Below are 17,588 nucleotides of genomic sequence, written 5' to 3'. Positions count from 1 at the left end.
GAAAACAATCACAGTTCCTTTCCATGCTTCGTAGAACCACCTGTCCATCATCTTTTTTTTCTCATTCTTGGAACTGAGTATGTAGGGAAGGGAGAATTAGTGGCGCTGAGCTTCCTTCAGCAGATGAAGGGACCAGAGGCAACCTGAAGCTTCTATCCAACCACTTCGCTTCCATCTGTCCTGTTCCTTCTCCTGAAATGGCTCCTGAAATGGTCTACTAAGACTCTATCTCAAAGCCTTAGTTCAAATAGCTGCCTCCTTTATAACACTTTCTTTGATCACTTTTGCCAAAGCGACCTCACGCCGGTTCTACAGAACTAGTAATGGACTCTCTACAATGCTCTCTTTGGACAGGCTTTTTGTTCTCCCTCTCCCTGCCAAAAATAAAACAAGCCAAAAAACAACACTCTCTAGCCCTATGATCTTACGCAAATGACTTCATTTCCTTGTTCCTGGGTTTCTAAATACATAAGACTAGGGATAAAATCAGTAAATCATAGGGTGGTTTTGAGACTTACATGAGTGAATCACCATAAAGTGAATAATGCAGGTGAAGAGATTGATAGGTGCTCCAGAACTAGGAGGAGATATTGGGCATTTTTCCTGCCTCCTGCCCCCAGCGAGCACATACTAGTTTCCCCTCCTGAGCTCAGCCTTTCACTCTGCGCAGCGATTGACGACGTCACCCTCTGTGCAAACTATTGCGGTAAGTACTGCAGAGCCCTCAAAGATCCCCGACACCATTACCATCATAATCCTTTGGAAGAGATCAAACAGATCACTGGGTTGAAGGAACAAAACACTCATTAGAAAATTAGAAGCAAACTTCTGGAGAGAGTTCAACGATGGATAAATCCGTGGTTCCACCATAGCTTGATGATGAGAATTCCCAGGGGTGAAGATTCTGAACCAGTAAACAAGAATCTCTGGTCTGTAGCCGAGGAAGTGCAAGTGATTCTGATGATCATTCAAGTGGGAAACTTCAAGAATAGTTACATATGGTTGGAGATAAAGGCTTTCCGTTAAAACTAATTTGGGCTGGAGTAGGCACCCTTTTTGTAAGAATTAGTATAGAAGAGAGTGATGTCATTTTAAAAAACATAAGGGACTAAGATGAAGGGACCAGAGACAACCTGAGGTTTCATCCTACAACCATCAGGCTTCCATTGGTGTAATCTTCTCAATAAAGTAGGCAATAAGACTCTCCACTAAGAACAAGACAGGTGGAAGGGCAGTTCAGGGTTTGGGAAATGTAAAGAATATTGGGAGAGTTGCTATGGTGATATGTTACAGGGCTAAACGAGAGGTAAATTAAACGGAGGGTCAATATCCTGACTGGAATTTCCAAATCCAGCTAATGCCTGAGTTAGGATCATTCTCAAGTCCCCAAAAGCTCATAGAAATAAAAATGCACTGATACTATCAATAAAGGTAGATTTTTAATATTATCCAAAACAAAAGTAATGTAAATTCTGAGTATCATCTGACAACATCCTTTCTTCTGCCCAGTACAAAAATTAAAATGTGATCTCATGAAACGTCCAGGCGTCAGATTCTCATAAATAACAACAGATCTACCCATTGCACTCTCGGCTGATCTGTGGATCTGTGGCTAGCTGAAGAATCCATGAACTCGGGGCACCTGGGTGGCTCAGTGGGCTAAGCCTCTGCCTTCAGCTCAGGTCATGGTCTCAGGATCCTGGGTCTCAGGGCCCTGCATCCGGCTCTCTGTGCAGCAGGGAGCCTGCTTCCCCCTCTCTCTCTGCCTGACTCTCTGCCTACTTGTGATCTCTCTCTGTCAAATAAATAAATGAAATCTTAAAAAAAAAAAATCTTTAAAAAGAAAAAAGAATCCACGAACTTCCCTAGGGTGAGAGTAAGGTTTCATAATTAAGCATATGTTGGTGTTGCTTTTCTTGTATTTTTCCTTTTGGCGAAGTAAACTCTTTTATTCATCCCATTTTTCCACATCACATTCTCAGGGTCATAATGGGTCTCCCACAGTTCCAGGCGGTTATTGGTTCTTGGGCGGAAATGCTCCTGTGGCATTATTGATTGCAGCCTTCATGGGAAGGACAGTGATTGACTGTGTTGCTTCCTGGGCAGCTGTGAATTTGCTGTACGGTGACAGGTCCTTCAGTGGCCTCCTCAGTCTCAACTTGACAAGAAATCTGGAGAAGGAGCTAGCACTATTGAAATGTCGTGTCCTCACCCCACATTGTATTCTGTCCCTCAAACTAAACCCAGGTCAGTGAGAAGTCATGGTTAAGAAGATAGTAAATGATGGCACTGAAATTGAGGCTGCCCTTCTGTCTTCCTAAGTCTTCTGGCCCGTGGCTTGGCCTCCTAAAAGCTTCATGTTGTTTTCCGAGGCGCTTCACAGCTGCCTTCTTCCTCACCCACAATCTCAAATACTTCACAGTCTATTTATTTTCTTGGCCAAACTATCAGATCAGACATTTGACCTTAGGCAGCGCAATGGGTTTGGACTTAGTTGTTGTCTATGTCAGTGTTCAATTCCAAAAAGAGAAACTGGAACCCTGTAAGAAAATGGACTCTACTCTCTCATCATGGATGCACCATGTTAGTCTTTATAGTGAATATAATAATAGCTGCCTGGTATGGAGAACTTAATATCATGCTGAGCACGATGAATGCACACTACAGTTTAAGATCAGTATTACTTCATTTCCTGGACTAGAAAAAAGTGAAACTCAGAGGGATCACATTGCTTTGCCAGTACATACTCAGGAAGTAAGGAAACAAGGATTCCACCCAGGTTGGTCTAACTCTATATTCATATTCTTTACTGTGACACTCTCTTCCAAAAAGCCCAGTCCTTAAACTGTTTCCTCTCCTTCACATGTCCTAAACCCTTTTCTATCCCTCACTGTCATCATTTGATTTCTCTTTGATCATATTTTATGATGCCTTTCATCCACCTGCATATTTGAAAGTAGTTTCATGAGTAGAATTCATTTCATCTATGTTTTTCTCACTAAAACACCTAGTATATTGGGTTTGTACCTTTCAACCCTATGTATCCTCATTTTTCTCTATGGATCATATCCTGATTCATCATAAGTGAAAATGGTAAAACTAACACAGGGTAGGAGAAGATGATAGAAGAGAAACTGCCACTGATGATAGAATGGCAACTGCCATTGATTCGTGGGTGGTGGGGGGAGTGGGATGGGGGTTAGTGCTAAGACTTAATGAGCCCTGTCATCAGTTATTAGATATCATCTCTAAGGACACTGGTTACCATACTTACCATCTGCGTAGCTCCCGGCAACCATTGCCCAGAACTGAAGGAGAATAGAAGGCAAAGTTTAAAAAAATTAAAAATTCAGAAACTTGAGAATTCTGACCAATGGTTTCAGGCTGGGATCAGTGACATTAAGCATTAACACTCTCTCTCCTCTCTAATCCCTAGAGATGTTCACCCCAATACCAGCTTATCTTGTTCATGCATCTTAGACAATTCTTATATATGAAAGATCCTGGGGGCTCTCCAGAGCCCTGTGGAGCATCACGGAGACTCACTGAGAAATCACTTACTTGCTGCTTAGTGTAACAAAGAATCTAAAAGCACTCCTTATGTTTTAATTTCCTCCAACTCATGTTGCAAGTCATGCCTTACTGCAAAAACTAGATTAAGAGCACAAGTCTCTTTTTTTATTATTACAATTACATGAATATCAGTTCACTATAGTCTCATAGAGTGTAGTCTCTTCTCCTAGAAAGTGAGCTAACATGAGTCATGTTACTCGTGCTGCAAAGTGAGTCTATTTCTCACAATACCCTTGTTGCTGTGGCAGTATGCCAATGTATTGTAGATGGAATGCTGTCACTTGCAGTGATCTCTAAAGCTTGAGTTTTGGGGCACCTGGGTGGCTCAGTCAGTTAGGCATCTGCCTTCAGCTCAGGTCGTGATCCCAGGGTTCTAGGATCAAGCCCCACATCGGGCCCCCTGCTCAGCGGGGAGCCTGCCTCTCTCTTTCTATCTGCCTCTTCCCCAGTTCATAATCTTTCTCACATTTCTCTCGCTCTCTTGCAAAAATCAATAAATAATATCTTAAAAAAAAAACCTTGAATTTTACTTTAGTGATACTTTCATCAGAGGGTTTTATCCCTTTTACTTATCTAGAAACCAGTAGAGTGTAGTAACCACTATTCTTTACTGCCATATGCAAGGTAAAGATTCTTTACAATTTACCAATATTCTGAGCAATGGAGTTACTGACAAATATAACTAGCTATCCAAACATGGGTAAATTGCACTCCCACAAGTAGTCATGAAAGTTCTTACAAATATTTCAGATCCCCACTTAGCTAGGTTGCTTTTATTTCTAATTCACCAAGATTTGGAACAGATGTGAAAGGCTGATTATGTCAAGTTTGGGGGAAAGTAGTGAAATAGCAGGCTTCACAAATGCCTCCACTTTGTCCATAACCACATATGGTATCATCAGACCTATTTCTGAATAAAGAAACTAGCCACACAGTCTCTCTGACAGTCGTTATCAGGACTAAATGACACTCTATTTTTATCAAGCCTCTTCTCTGAGTTACTGAAGCCTCTCATACTATCATCAAGTAAGTAAACAGTGCCGTGCATAGCTCTCTTGCTATTATCACAGAAAAATTGCAAGCAGCTCGCAGGGGCTTGCACAGGAACTGTGGGAGTCAACATCTGCTTCACGACAACACACCCCTTCCGTTTCGTTTTATCTCGACACATAGACACGTGGAAAAATAGACTATTCCCTTTATATCTGTTGGTAAATTTTCTTTCTAATAATTGCTGAAAGCTTCACTCCAATACACAGTCCTGCTGGTGAAGAAAATAGATACATTATCTGAGGTAATAGATAAGTCTCATTAAGAAGATGGAATAGACTAATTCCCAGCATATCTCCCATGCGTGGGAAAACTAAATGGTGAAATACAGCAGTAACACATCAATTATCTTTTCTGCATGGAGTTAGATAGGTCTCACTGCTACTTTATACTACATTTTGTGATTTTTTTATAAATAACCATTTATGTCAGAGTTTGCTGCCTCATTAAAAAAAAAAGGGGGGAGACAGCCAATATTTCTATTCCAAGTGAGACTTATTCTTTTAACTACTTAAGGAATCCAGGTATTCTATTTAAAATTTATGTTCCTACTGATTAACAAAGGCCCAAAGGGTGGGTGTTTGTTATTAGCCTAAAAACTAATGCTACACATCTGACAATATTACACTTTTCATGGAGACTGGCTCTAACCAGTGAAAGGAAAGCTAACTATCAGCATTCAAAATAAAGGTTTGAGAGATCCCATGTTAAATAATGACTTATCACTTTGCTTTCAGTAGTTTGCCGTATCAGGTTATCATAGGTGAAGTACTTGAAAACAATTTCATTTCTTAAGTAGTTTAAATATCTCTCCCACGTTCTCATTTGCATAATTAGTTTTTATTAGCAAATGTTTTCTTAATATGACTGTAACATCCCAGATATAGAAATTACACATCACAGGAGTTAAATTAATGAAGTTTATAAATGAACACTTGGCTTATTAAAGGAAATGATAAAGAAGAGAGTGATTTGTTTAATTTGTGGACTGTGTAACAAAAGTAAAGCAATGACAGTAAAACACCTTGTAAATTATAAAGTGGTATCTTAAAAAGGAAAATTTTATAGTTGTACGTATCCTAGTTTTTAAAAACATCCTAACTACTGGGAGGGAGAAGATGACACGTAAATTCTCTGGGTTCTGAGTCTCAGACCAGTTCTATCCCAAATATGATCCAGAGAGAGAAAGATGGAGGTCAGAAGAGAAATCCCAGGAAAACTGTTGGACAGGAAAGTCACCCACAAATGACAGTCCTACACAAATCATGACACTTGCCTCCATGCCCTATGGTTCACAATCCATGTGTGTGAGTCTGTGTGGGCCACTATCACACAGTAACTGGAGGCCTATGCAACAGACCTTTAGTTCTCACAGTTCTGAGGCTGCAAGTCCAAAATCAAGTTTCCAGCCAGGTAAGTTTCTTTAAGAGGCAGCTGTAACAACACGCACTCCACAACGCTGGTCCTAACCTGTCCCTTGTTCCAAATTCAAGGTTTGGTGACCCTTTTGCACAGTGCCTTTCATTGCCTGGCCTCTTCCTGGACATTGAATCACATTACGGTAGAATTACACAGGAAGGCGATTACAGATAATCATCTAAGAGACGACTGTTTTTTTTTTCCCCCATTTATAGAAACATTATAGCGTGTTCAGATTCATAATGGAAAGGAATTAGAAAGATGAATTCACCTTTTAAAATGTCTGCAGTGAACAGACTGTTTTTGTATGGGTCTAGTCACTTGGAGGAAAGTTTATGTGATGTTACTGTCTTAACACTCTTTATTTAAAAATTGGAAATACTTCCAGCAGAGTCAGAATAATACTAAATGTAATACAATACACCTGGAAAGTTAGAATATAATTTTTTAAAAGGACTTTAGACTGTCCATCTATGAAAATATAGGTAAAGCGTAGTAAAATTACTTTCCTAAAGTTGTACTATTACTATTATCAATGATCTAACTCTTGCCAGAGAATTTTAATTGGTTACATTGACTTTGTCCACCATCTTGAGTACAAATAGACCCTAAGGTGGGGTTTTTTTGTGTGTTTTTTTTTTAAACGTATGTCGATATATATATCCTCCAAACCAGAAGATGTTTGTATCATTTAAAAATTCTCATCGTAGAGTACCTACTACTCTAACAGCTCTTAGAATAATGAATTCCTTCTGCATATTTAAACTGTTAGTCAACTTATAAAAAGTTCAGTGCTTACGCAGATGTTCTGAGAATATTTGTTCATTCGGAAGTTTCCTTCTCCATAATCTTCTCTCTCCTAATGCTGTGCCAAAGATCTTTATCATGATATTTATCCACTTACCCATAGCACAAACTTTAAGATCCCACTTATTTTAAGGTTTAGTTGTCAGACTCAAAGATATCCATAAAATATAAAATAGCCATAGAATGTGTATAACACGCTAAGCAAAAAAAGTTGGACTTTATGGCCCTCTTTCATAAACATGTTTGAAAGGTCTGCCTAAGAAGATTTCGTATTGCCTGAAGAGTGACTGTTAGCAGAGATGGTCACTGCCAGTTTCTCACTGAAGAAGGAAGGAATTTTTCCTCTTTACCCTATAACCCAAATATCACACTGAGCTTAAGGATGAAGCTGACATTTTAAAAGATCACCAAAAGTGTTCTCTTTCCAATTGCAATTATGCCCTCCATCTCCGTGGGAGCCATCGTCAGGGTCTTTTCAGCTCTCTAGCATCTTTCTGGCCTGCTTTCATTATCCTGATTATCTAGTCATTTGCCGCCCAGCACTCATTTTATGAAAGATCATGTCTGCCATTTCTATAATGAGTGCTTGACTTTTACTGCCAGCATAAACACATAAAATATATAATAATTAAAGTTCACTAGTCACCAAAGTCTTGAGATCCATCATGTTGCTAATTTGATTTTTCAAGCAATTGCTTCTCTGTGAACGAGGCTGATTTTGCCCTCTTAGGCGTCGCAAGACCTGTGATCAAAGGGGCTGACTCTAACCCTGAAGGATCAGTCTGAATGGGCATCATATACCAGGTTTCAGGCTCATTGTCAAAGAATGACACATCTATAAAGTCGAATGATTTTTTTAGAGCCAAGGAAAATCTCATCAACAGTTGAACCTAAAAATTGTTTTAAATGTTGCACATCTTTCAAAATAGTTAAGTGCTATTTAATGAATATTTACCTTTTACGGGTTACTGTTTAAACTAAGGAAAAAGTTCACTGGGATAACTATGGAAGTTTGCATCACAGAGATTGAAACTTCACAATATGTTGACTTACGTTGGGTAAGAATAAGGTTTCTAAACACCACTTCCTTATTTTGAACACACTGCCTTGTTTTGATAATATTGGCAAAGCCCCCTGAGTGCTTCATGGTAATGAATTCATCTGACGTTTATTCTAATCGCACAGAGATTAATGAACTCATGTGATATTCATGGGGCTCTCCGGAGACATCAGGATGTATTACACAAAGTGTTACATTTGTGAATGGATACAATGGAATACCTGTTAGCCAAGAAACTTGAGTCGTCAAATCCTTAGTTAATATAGCAGCAGGAACTGAAGAGGCAGCATCCATTTATAGTGGTTTTTTTCAGGGAATAATAAAGACCTTGACAATGCATTCGAGAAAAGAAAATAGTGCAGAAGCCAGAAGACCTCGGTTTGAGAGCCGACTGGATCAATTACCAGCCTTGTGGCCTTGGGAAATTTTCTTCACCTCTTAGCCTCAATCTTCCCAGCTTTAAAATGAGAATTTAATAACATCAGCCTTTTTAAAGCCCTTTACAGGACTAAGGAGTGGGGGAGGAGTGGTGCGATCAATCAATAAATCAATCAATCAATATAATTCTCCCTCACGAGGTTATCTTAAGAAGTAAATAAAATGGTGTGCAGTGTTTCTGATAAGTGCTTCTAAACTTTGTGACATTTGCATGCATTTACTATTGCCTTTCCTTTGGGAAATAGATTGTCTGGAGAAAGTTTACAGTTTATTTCCCATTCACAGAAAAATGGATGCCTTAGGAAGACATCACTTTGTACATAAAGACATGGACACTATTTTCTTAATAAGAAAAGCAGGTCCGACCAATTAAACGGGTTACTGGACTATCTTTTTTAAATCTGATGGTGAGATATCAGGTTTGAAGCAATACAGGGAACTTCTCTTTCTTATGCAGGTCTATGACATACAACAGTCTTCCAGCAATAACTAAATGTATAATTAACTCCAGTTCTGTTGAGTCTGCCCTGGAGGGGAAGCGGGGCAGGTCACTTCACCTCACTAGACAGGAGTCAAATATGATCTCATCTCCCAGACCCCTTCTAGTACCAACATGCTGTCATTCTCATACAGCATCCATAGTAATTCTTTACCAACCTGAACAAACTTCTCGTTAGTTTATAGCACTTCTAGTCACACATGGTTAAAACCATTTTTATATCTTTTGATTAAAAGAAACCCCCCTGGGGCATCTGGAGGGATCAGTTGGTTGAGTGTCTGATTCTCAATTTTGGCTCAAGTCAGGATTTCCTGGGATCGAGCCCCACATCAGGCTCCCTGCTCAGCCAGGAGTCCCTCTGCCCCTCGCCCACACTTGTGCTCTCTTTTGTGTGCACTCTGCTCTCCCTTTCTCTCTCAAATAAATAAATAAATCTTTAAAAAATAATAAAAGGAACCCCACCTCTTCTGCTTCAGTCAGTTGTCTTACCCATTCTCAGTAAATCATAGCCACTGCCTGAAATTTCTCTTAGTATAATCTTTGTTCACATCCCTCTGATTTCAAGATAAAACTTCCATCACCTAGAAAATGATTCAGCAAATAAAGAGCTCAGAAGACAAACACCACCTGATCTCAAATAATTAGGGCAGGCAGTCTTTTGGCATATAGGAGGTCCCAGTCTCAGAGTGTAGGTCCAGAAGTATGTTCCAGGAGAATCAGAAAACCCAGGAAATCCAAAATTCACTTGACCTATTATACTGCCATTGTTAATATATGCTGTGTACCTCAAATGCGTTCTCAGTGTGATCAAATACAAAACCCACATATGATCACTGTACTCATTTAAAGGCGCACACATTAATAATAGGCATTACTACGTATTAATTATTATATGTTATTAAGACAAGCTCAAAAGCACTGGGATAAGAGTCAAAATCTCTGGTTTTCAAACAGACCCCGATGCTTTCTAATGATGTAGCTTTGCCCAAGTCATTTAAGCCTTCTGAACTTCAATTCTCTGTCAGCGAAATGGAAACTTGTTGACTTCATAGAGTTATTTGCTGTGGGGCTCTAGAGCCGGCCAGCAGCTAGCCAGCAGGCCAAATGCAGCTCAGACCTGTTTCTGTAACCACAAAGGCACAGCTGACCAGGTGCCACAGAGACCTTAACATCCTGTAAGAATCAACCATCAGGCGCTTAGTTAAAATGTTCATTAACCTCTCACCTAATAAATGGTATTCATAAACCTGTTTGAAATACCATATTCATCTCTGTGAGATCTTGGGTAATCTTCGGGGACTGTATTGAAACAATGGGCATCAGCAATCAACTAGCCGGAAGAATTAGTTAAAAGTCCAGTTTCAACAAAGGAAATAGCTTCTGCTAGTCTATTTTGGGTTATTTGGTATTACTGAGATATTATATGTAATCGATAAGTAGCTGTTGTATCTAATGTTACTAACCGATCATTAAGACATTTTGCTGAGGAAAAGAAAAGCCACCGATGCCTGATTCACAGCAAATGGACATAATTTACTTTTACAACTCTGATGTTGGAAGTCCCGATATCAGATATGCCAGTCAGAGCGCTGCTGTGCTTAATTGAATACTAAATCCGAGGCTTTGATAAGTGCTTTTGCCTCAGTCCAAGTTTACCTACATTTCCCAAGTCCAGAATGAAAGAAATGATGAATGAATGAACAACCTATTGAGCTGACATTTTTCTGAAAATTGTCTGCATGCTATTATTAATTCTTTCTCAGTAACCATGGAGAGGAAATTTTTGTGAGAACCCAGCAAATGAATTTAATAATGTGGGCATTCTGGGCCAAAACAGATCCACTCAGTGTGTCAAAAATACTTTTTTTTTTTTTTCAGTTATTCCCGAATTTCCTTCTCAGCTTTAAGTGACGTTACACATTAATAAGTGAGGAGACTCTATCCTAAATATCTTTTTAATTTGGGTTACATGTAACTCATAAGCTTGTAACAGATCAGATCAATGTTTTTGAGATGTTAAAATGATGTTTTTCATCCTTGCCAATCTCAGTGTCAAACTGACTCAGGACTTTCAGGTTGAAGAACTGCCTGGAGGTCTCAGACCATAGAGTTTCTGTCATTTTGTAGCTAAAATTCCCTTCTACTGTGATAGACCAAGAAGGCCTCTGGAAGACAAAAAGGAAGGCTGTGCCTCTTTCTGGCCAGAGGTTTCCATCAGGGGGCAGAGGGTGGGAGAGGGTGAGGGGCGTTGGGTAGAACAGAATGCACACGCAGGGTAGAGGGGTGATACCTCCCTTACCATTAAGGTCTCTGAGGGGAGTTCTGTGGGCACACCAAGCTCTGTCCCAGGAGAGAAGACCTGGGATGGTGAGAAGTCAGAGCTGCACAGTCAGGAAAAAGCAAGGGCTCCATCTTTGGGCCCAGGCCTCTCTGGCTCCCATGACCTGTGAACGCTGAGTTAAGGCACCTGGACAGCTTTTGGAGCCCTCTGCAGTGAGTGTGACAAGGTGGCAACACAGTAGTACCTGAAGGCGGAGAAAGAGTCAGGGGCTGGATGAAGAAAATGGCAGAAGCGGAGAAAGACATACAGTGCCCCAGAGGTCAACAGAGAGGAGCCCACAAGCCGTAAGGGAACAGAGAAAGACATTAGCCAACGTTAGGGACTTAAATCCTCCGCCCACTTTAGCAATAGTCACCAATCCGTATCTAAGGGCTGAACCCATCACACATAAAAGGAGAACTGCCAGAGCCATCCAAGGACCAGCAAGAAGCCAGCAGCTCCTTCCCCACAGGCCTCCCCTTATAACCCCCTACTCCAATGTAGGGGGTATAATACCCTTTATAAATTCTGATGCCATCTTGGAAAAAAGCAAGGAAAAGGCAAGGAATCAGAAGTCTTGAGTAATTCTTGAGCTAAAGCTAGAGACATATTAAATTATTAGATCAGATTAAATTTTAAATCATATTGAGCTAATTTTAGTTTTGTTCCCACCGCTCAGCAGGCCCAGTCTTCCTGAGGAAGATCAATTAAGTTATGGAGAAAAAGTACATTTTCTTTGCACACCCAAATTGTTGTATGAATAAAGTTGCAATCACTCTACAATTACATTGTTTGGTTTAGAAGAAACCTATTGATAACAGTTTTACTTAGAGTCTAACAAATCTGTGAAACTAAAAGAGAGAGCTTTTCTCTAAATAGTTACATATTAGAGGTTATGTAGGGTAACAGGGGAATGTGTTGGAAGACAGTACTGAACTCTAGCCCTAACTAGAGAATTTACTGTTAGTCACTAAAAAAGTCATCTTGTCTCTACAACAGCACTTCCCAACAGATGTATCGTAGATGAGGTACTAGAATATCACTATAATATTGATCCCTTCAGCCTTCAAAACAGCCGAAGCAGAGCCAGGGGTGGCTGGAGCCCCCTGACTTTCAGCTCACGCTACCCCAGTGTGATATATAAATTATTTTTTGTGGGTTGAATGGGATAATTTGGGGCAATTATTGTCCTATATGATTCCGTTTCTCCTCCATAGAATGAGTGGAGGGGGGAGTGGAGAGATTTGATGATGTCTTCTGTCATTTCTATTCTAGTAGTTGATGCTTCTGTGAATGTGGGGGAAGAACTCCAACTGCAGAAAGTGTCACAGGAGCTCCTACATACATGGCCCGAAAACAAAAATTTCTGTACTTAAGTGTTTAAACCCTCTGATTACCTCTAGATTTGTTCCCGGAAGAAACAATCAAAAAGTCAGGTGTCATTTTTCTCAGTTTAACCAGTATCGTTTTTACAGTTCAGCAGAGATTTACCTGTGGGTAAGAAAATTAGAAAAGAGGGGCACCTGGGTGGCTCAGTGGGTTAAGCCTCTGCCTTCGGCTCAGGTTATGATCTCAGGGTCATGGGACCAAGGCCCACATCGAGCCCCATATCAGGCTCCTTGCTCAGCGGGGAGCCTGCTTCCCCCTCTCTCTCTGCCTGCTTCTCTGCCTACTTGTCATCTCTTTCTCTGTCAAATAAATTTTTTAAAAAAGAAAGAAAGAAAATTAGAAAAGAATCTATAGACTACATTGATATTTAAAGGCAAAATCAAAGTTGCCTAAGTGGGATCAGAAATTTGCATTCATCTTTCAGTAACCTGTTTTGTTATAAATTAATTTGAAAATCAATTTCCAGAGCAGCAATTAAGAATAGTAAATGATCAATAATTAGAGTAATTCTCACACACGAATGAGGTTGTTTTATCTTCAAAGTAAGTAAAAAGCTTTTCAAGATGAACACCTCAAACTTGTTGAATATTTTTATTTGAATATGAAAGAAGGCTCTTCTGCTTCCCTACTCACTTCCCCTGAAATTTGCTCATTTATATCAATAAAGAATTCAATGCATGCAGAATTGATCTATTAGCCATTTTCAAATTGAAGTTAGCTTTTATGGACTGCTAAGGTTTTTGTGTTCAATGGGATGACAAATGTTTTAATACTTTTGGACAGAAAAAGGAAATGCAATGTTCTTGTCAGTGAATCAATCATTTACTGATTCCTCTGGGAATATAACTCTCCATTAAGAAATATGTACAGAACAGGTCCAAAGAAAGAATGGTTGTCACACACCCTGATTATAATAATTCTAGCTTTCAAGTTGTTGTAGCCTACAAAGCGGCAAGTAATGATCAAGGTGCTTTTGTTTTCGGCTTCATGAATTTTCACAACGACTCTCAAAAGTGCTAAAGTATGGCTCTCAGCACTCTGGAGTGAAAATGGCAGGAATTTTTCTGACTACATTCCAAGAAGAGTTTTCATTCATCTAATTGTTCACCAAGGCCTAATGTCCAACTTCCTTTCTAATAGTTACAGCTCTGAGAAGTTTATACTTGACACCTTTCAGACCCACCACTTTGCTGTCATGGCAGAAATATTGTTCTCTGTGAGCAAAGACTGCCATCTAGTGGAAATTGTAAATACAGCAAAAACAATCATTCCACGGAACTAAAAATCTGCACACATTAAGAACTGTGCAACTAGATTCTTGCAATGTTATACATATACACACACACTCGCATCAGTGATGTTCATAATTAAAATACAGAACTTTCCTTTAGGTATGATTCAAGTTTCATTTAAAGATGCCAGTGCTTTTGAACATTTGAAATATATTATATCTTCATTTATTATATAAGGGCTCATCCAATTTGTCTTTAAGGCAGTGCATTAGATTTTGCTAAGCTTCTTTTATCTTTTACTTAAATAGGTTTTTGTTAAAAGGCAAAAGGGAGAGTGTAGTGACACTTTTCTAATGGAATTTCCAGGAGCATTAAATTCTGCAGCAAAAATTTACGGCAGAACTCTGAGCTTAGAAAATATTTTCATTCCCTTCCAACATTTCTATACCACCAACCCTGTATTCCTAGACTCTGTTGTGGGCTACTCAGAGCTTGATTGAGAGATCCTACAATCTAGTTGTTCTGCCTGTCCTCCCAAATGGGGTGTCCGTGTAATGCCTCTGTGCTTTCTGAGGTCGACCATACATAAAGACATCTTTGTGGTGTGAGGACAAATAGAGAAGTCTGCTCACTCTTCCCCCACAGCAACTCCTACCCCCCAGCTTGCTGAACCTAAAAGTTCCACAATTAAATGAATTCTTTGGATTTAAGGCCCTTTACTCCTATTAGCATCAAAATGGGTGTCATAGAGTATGTGTGTATACCTCAATCATTTTTAAAACCAAATCATTCTAACTGGTGTAAGGTGATATCTCAATGTGGTTTTAATTTGAATCTCCCTGAGGGCTAATGATGATGAACATTTTTTCATCAAGCAAAGAGAGTCAATTATCATATGGTTTCACTTATTTGTGGAGCATAACAAATATCATGGAGGACATGGGGAGTTAGAGAGGAGAAGGGAGTTGGGGTAAATTAGAAGGGGAGGTGAATCATGAGAGGCTATGGACTCTGAAAAACAATCTGAGGGGTTTGAAGTGACGGGGGTGTGGGAGGTTGGGGTACCAGGTGGTGGGTATTATAGAGGGCACGGATTGCATGGATCACTGGGTGTGGTGAAAAAATAATGAATACTGTTTTTCTGAAAATAAATAAATTGAAAAAATAAAAAAATTTTTAAAAAATCATTTTTCAGGTATAGAAATGATAGGGACACGTTGTGACACCAGATGCCACTGAGGAGATAGAGTAGGCAATTACTGGTTCCTGAATGAACATGGGAATGAATGAAAGAATAAATTAACATGAAACAGTATCCCACTGTTGCTCAGGCCATTTTGGCTGAATGTGCAGTGTGGTTTAACATAAATTTCCTCCCCAAAACAATACCCGGCATGAGACCACTCTCTAAATATTTATTGACTGGATAGATTAATAAGAAGGAGTGGAATAAGTTAGAAAATTGCATCAGCGATAAGAAAAAGTAGAATCTGAGGGCAACATCCTTTCATCAAAACCATGTTGAACATATCCAATCAATAAATATTTCCTGGGGCGCCTGGGTGGCTCAGTGGGTTAAAGCCTCTGCTTTCGGCTCAGGTCATGATCCCAGGGTCCTGGGATCAAGCCCCACATCGGGCTCTCTGCTCAGTGGGGAGCCTGCTTCCTCTTCTCTCTCTGCCTGCTTCTCTGCCTACTTGTGATCTCTGTCTGTCAAATAAATAAATAAAATCTTTAAAAAAGAAAAAGAAAAAAAAATAAATACTTCCCTGCTCTGTGTGAGGCAGGATGGAAGATGGTGAGTCCTCATTCCAGAAAGGGGAACAGACAATCAAGGAACCATAAATCATTATAAATGGTGTAAGTGTTGTGAAGGGAAACTCTTCCACTTCTACAAACATCGACCTATATAGTTTGGGGAGCAGGAGGCCGGCTTGGAAATTTGGGTGCCCGTTTTGTGCCTGGGTATGTTCTCATTAAGCAAATGCTGCTGTAGCTTCCTTTTATTTCTATGTATGCCTATAATCTCAAATTCAAGAATATTCTTTTTTTAAGATTTAGTGTATTTGAGAAAGAAAGCAAGAGAGAGCTCGAACAGGGTCAGAGGCAGAGGGAGAAGCAGGCTCCCCGCTGAGCAGGGAGCCCCCAATGCGGCGCTCATTCCCAGGACCCTGGGATCATGGCCTAAGCCCAAGGCAGATGCTTAATCAAATGAGCCACCAGGCACCCCAAGAAGATTATTTTTTTCAAGATGACTAAATTTTCCCTTCAAGGTATTCAATGGTGTTCTGATTCCCCAGCGCCTTTAGGTATGCAAATAGCTAATGGGTTAGCCAACATGACTTGAATGTATTTGCAGATAAGCCAAGCAAGCAACCTTGATGCTGCGATTAAAGATTACAGATGTGTGTAATATGTAATGCAGTGCTGCTGGTTTCCATGAGTAGATGTTCCTACTATTTCTGTATCTATAGACATATGTATATATGTATGTATGTATGTATGTACTTAGTGAGCTCAGTGCCTGGGGTGGGGCTCACACTCATGATCCTGAGATCAAGAATCTTATACTTTACTGACTGAGCCAGCCGAGTGCCCCACGAAGGCACTATTTCTCAAGTGTATTCTTCAAAACTCCAGCTCCATGAATTATTACTATATATTATTACAGGAGAAAAAAATGAAAAAAGAAGGAAAGTTGGGTAATTTTGAGAAATGCCGAATTAAACAAAATCATACAAGTGTTCCTTTCCACAGGTCTTCTTAGAGCCTTTAATATGCTGACTTCTTTGTAAATGTCTGAGCGGGTGTTTCTCAAAGTTAATGCCACAAAACCCTTTTCTTGCAGAATCTCCTCTAGGAACTAGTGTCCTGTGGAACACAATTTTTAAAAATTCTGGAAATACAAATAACTCTGAGAAGAGGCAGGAATAAGGGTGAAATATAATCCATCAATATTCATAATCATCTTGGTAAATTCAATTAATCTAATTAATTGCATTTCTTGAGCAACCCTCCGAAGCAACAGAGCTTTAGACAGAGCAAAATCATAAGAAAGGAGAAGTCCAAGTTATAAGGGAAGCTCCAGTGCAATGTCCATCCTAGGATGTCAGCTGAGGCACTGGGGATGAGACCAACTCTCCCTCACAGCCCTCAGGGCTGGACTTATTCCTGGCTGACTCAGGTTGAATGTTGACCGCCGTTATCTTTTAACTCATTCTTAACATAGGGATGACATAAACAGGTAAACAGGCAATGCACCACACAAAGAGTTATTTACTTTTTCCGAATAGACATCGTTCTTCTCTCTAAGGTTTTAAGCAGTGTCTTCCCAAATAACCCAAGACCTAGGGCAAGAGGAGAAGTAGAAGTCCATATATCCGAAGGCTATGGGCAAACTATAAGTCGAGCTAAAGACTCTTTGATAAAATATGTTCAGTCCTCTTATCTTGACAAATATACCTTCATGCCCATAGGAGGTCAGGTCTGAGTTTCTAATTTGTGACTAGCTTGGAGGATTGCACTTACCTGGTGGCCCAGCGAGACGGTCCCTGCCCCCCTCGCTTCCACCTCCAGCTCTGTCCTGCACAGTGAAGGATCACCTACAGGAAGATGTACACGCCTGAGCTCGTACATCTGAACTGAGTCCACACTCTCTGAACATCACTCTAGACACCTGCAATGGCTTTGCGGCTATGAGATCTGCCCTCAGGAAGAAATGTGTGGGATAAATTTTCCCAGGTCCTGACAGAGCTCTCTGACCATTTAGGTGGGAAATTGGTGGGAAATCCTAGGAACCCC

The 17,588-nt window shown here is 40.0% G+C and overlaps 1 protein-coding gene across 2 annotated transcripts in view; it reads left to right on the top strand.

Annotated features, from left to right (window-relative positions):
* The window catches only part of GRID2 (glutamate ionotropic receptor delta type subunit 2), a 1,533,206-nt gene that overhangs the window by 1,470,155 nt on the left and 45,463 nt on the right, over positions 1-17,588 (top strand). The gene's annotated exons all lie outside the window — the stretch shown is intronic.

Source organism: Mustela lutreola, chromosome 1 (assembly GCF_030435805.1).
Source record: "Mustela lutreola isolate mMusLut2 chromosome 1, mMusLut2.pri, whole genome shotgun sequence".
Taxonomy (NCBI): Eukaryota; Metazoa; Chordata; class Mammalia; order Carnivora; family Mustelidae; genus Mustela; species Mustela lutreola.
This window is presented reverse-complemented; position numbering and strand designations above follow the sequence as displayed.